General features: G+C 36.6%; 1 long non-coding RNA gene across 1 annotated transcript; it reads right to left on the reverse strand.

Moving 5' to 3' along the window:
- Positions 1-331: 331 nt before the first annotated feature.
- LOC113333734 lies at positions 332-1,637 on the reverse strand. The gene is made up of 3 exons (XR_003352283.1): positions 1,356-1,637; positions 1,166-1,240; positions 332-635 (listed from the first exon to the last, which is right to left on the reverse strand). It is a non-coding gene; the product is annotated as an uncharacterized LOC113333734 (long non-coding RNA).
- Between the last annotated feature and the right edge of the window lie 2,058 nt (positions 1,638-3,695).

The following is a 3,695-nucleotide window of genomic DNA, read 5'->3' on the forward strand; positions in this document are numbered from 1 at the left end:
TTTAGTAGTCCTAATAACATTAATTTATAGAGTTTCTACCGCCTATTGAAATGAATTTGATGTTGAGATGGTGTGAGTTGAAATGATTGGTAAATTTTTGACCGTTAGATGATGAACTGCTGAACGATGATCATAGCGGCGAGCGACAGAAATACTTAGGGCTGCACATACTCCGGTACGGTCCGGTTCTCTTATGGAACCGGTCCCTGTACTTGGTGTTGACCGGTACCTCATTTTGAGGACCGGTACCTGTACTTGTACCTGGAGTTGTACCGGTCCTCCGGTACCGGTCCGGTACAAGACCGGTACCGGGTTTTTTACCTGAAAAATATTAGAAAATATAATACAACATTTTCATAAGTTCAATGTTCAACAATCCAAAATAAGTTCAGGTTGCATACATATTTAAGTTCAACATTTTGCATAACTTCAAAACAACAATCCAAGATAAGTTCATAAGTTCAGTTTTCCAAAAAGTAAAAACAACATTTCCACTACCATATAAGTCTGTCTACGACAAGTCGACAAGAAATAATGGATGGCTGCACAGCCTGCACTTGCAAGTTGCAATCCTAGGCCACAAATCTGCACTTTCCCCTCCAATAAGGCCATTGATTGGATAGGACAACCTCAACCTGTGTGTATTACAAGTTTACAACCAGTTCAAAACAAATAGCAAGCAAATACATAAGAAGTTCATAACTACAGTTGAATTTGTGCAGATTGAATATTTTCAGTCCATTCATTTCCATACATTACATATTCTCATACACACCCCAATACTTATTGTACTTGGCAAACATACAGTATACAGACTCAATATTATCAACAAATCCAAGTTAGGAAATACCTCCAGTGAGACATACACATAGTGATACTGTCATACATACTCATACAAGAAAGATACAACTAATTGCAAAACCATTCATAGAATCACAGTTAATCAGTTATCACTTATCACACAGTAGTACAGAGTACAATCAATCTATGTATTCATTATAACATATTAACATGTATTGCTCAATCAATCTGAATTCTCAAACCCTAAATTGATCTCAAACTCTCAATCAATGTCAAACCCTAAATCATTTACATCAACAAGGTTAATCTCATAAGATAGATTGCTCAATTAGAAGAACAAGAATAAGTAAAGACTGTAAAGTACCTTGGAAACAAAAAGGTTTAGATTGAATCTGATAGACGAAGAAAAAATTGGTATCCTTGGCAGTCACCACTTAACCTGCGTGAGTATAAACACTAGGGTTAGTTGATTAGTCAAGCGATAGCTACTTAAAATCGTTTACAATTCCTAGGGTTTCCTTTTGTTGAAACAGAAAGGAAATCGAAAAGATTACCTGATTGATTGATAGCTACTAACTAGTAAGACTTGAATCACTTGATGATGATCGTGAATTGGTGATTTCCTGATTGATTGGTGAGGGTAGCCGTAGTTACTCAGAGATGAAGAGGCTGCTCTTCATAGCTTCACTGCTTCAGAGAGAAAAAAAACGAAGAAGAAAGAAAACTGAGAGTGAGAGAGTTACCAGAGTTAGCGATTAGTATTAGGGTTATCTATATTGGACGGATAGGATTAAAACTAGTTAGGATCTTAACGGCTGAAATTAAACGGTACATATGGGCCGGTTCCTACCGGTACTCCCCCTAGAACCGGTGTCTGTACCGGTCTAGACCGGTTCTCAACTTCCAGTACCGGTGTCTGTACCGGCTAGACCGGTTCCGATCCGGTACCGGTTCGGTATTTCCGGTTCCAATCCGGTCCAGGTCCTCCCAACCGGTTCTTGTGCAGCCCTAGAAATACTAACACTGATGGACAAAGTGATAAAATAGAACTGCAGAAATATCTATACTCCGCCTTAATAATGGGGACGGAGAGAGTAATAAAATATATTTTCTCGTGACATAAATTTTGAAGGATATACTTGGTGCGTTTGGTTTTGGCCGAAGCCCCTGCCCTTAGGAAACAAAGGGGAACTGATGGCAACCTGTCACCTAAATCATGGCAGATCCTAGTTTAACCCTACTTCTAACATAAGTTGAAAAGAATATATGTTGTTGCCCTACTAGAATTTTTAGTCATTGGGTTGGGCGCTTCCCAAGTGCACCGATGGCACATTGTGATTGGCGCCAAAGAAAAATAAAGGCCAATCTCATACACATGTATGGTTCAAAACTGATAAATTGAAATTTTATGAACGGTTACAGGGCCTATGGTCCATGGATGTGCAGTCCATCTAATTTCCCCTTTATTTGTATATAAAGAAACCTATGTATTACAACAACTAATCTCTCTAATAAGATATTCTCCTTCTAGTTTCTACATCTCTTCCTTCACCTATAGTTCTCCTTAAACACGTTATCAAGCACAAGCTCTAACCCCGCGACAATGGATTTTGATTTATTTATTTTTTGGTTGCTATCAAATCCCTGAAGGATTATTTTGGATCCGTATTCATTTTATATTATTTTTAATCAAATACAAAACGTTGGAATGATTGAAATCAACGTTAGAATCATTGGAATCGATATGTTTTAATATAAAATTGTATTATCTTTGTTAATAAAAGATAGAAAAAAAATATTTTATTTTTCACTATTTGTCATTATTGATCTGATCGTACTGTATATGTGTACATCTGTGTGGCGATCAATTATGTCACAATATTCCGTCACTTGGAATCCTCGGGAAAAAGAGGTGAAGGATCCTAATTTGATCCCGAAAAAGAGGAGAAGGAACAGCGGCCGGCCCGACCCGACCCGACCATATTCCAGTTATGACATGTTATGTTCTCGGGATGTGCGCGACCAAGGCTGTTCCAGTTCCATGTATATAGAGCGGGAACCAATATATGGTATGAGGTATGTAACTAATGTAATTTGGGGTTTTACATCGAATACATGCTGGGCTTATTTATTTATTTTTTAGAATATGTCTAGTTTTGTTTTTTTTTCCTTAAGATAAGTCCATAAACAGTCAATTTAAATTATGAGTGGTGATCTCGATCATTAAGAATTTTGGTTTTAATGTTATTTTGTACTCTTGAATATGATATCGGCTATAGTTGAATGGTGTCATTTGTTCAATTGGTTGTACCAACTCGATTCAAATATATTTATTTGGGGTTTAGAAGTACTTGAACACCATTATTGCATACTCGATCCAAAATTCGAATGTTTCTTGGAATGTAATCCACGTGCTTGACTATTAAAGAGTCAGTAGTTTCAAAAGAGTTGCAAACAAAATCACATGTATTCTAATTTTTGTGGAAGAACTCACAAAAGATGATATGAGTCAGAAAATTCTATTTATCTACTTCATCCATGATACTAAGGAACCATTATATGTTGAAGTATGACAACAAGAGAACTATATTTAGTAATATATTCAACCTAAAGTAAGTGGTTGACATGTGTAGTGAGATTCTCTGGGCCTGTTGAGATAAAGACATTTCTCAAATTAAGCTAAATGTAGCAAAATTGAAAACGGAAAGAACCCTGAAGTAATGAGGGTTAGACGTAACAACTCATATAACGCTTGTGAAAAGGGACATATATATCACGAGACAAAGATGTATTTTTTCCCCCATTAGTAATGACAACAAAGTACCGGTATCAACTGAATATGGGATGAAGCTAAGATGTAATTCTAGCTCTCACCAAAGAGTTAGGAATGAATC

The sequence above is a fragment of the Papaver somniferum genome, unplaced genomic scaffold, assembly GCF_003573695.1.
Source record: "Papaver somniferum cultivar HN1 unplaced genomic scaffold, ASM357369v1 unplaced-scaffold_133, whole genome shotgun sequence".
NCBI lineage: Eukaryota > Viridiplantae > Streptophyta > Magnoliopsida > Ranunculales > Papaveraceae > Papaver > Papaver somniferum.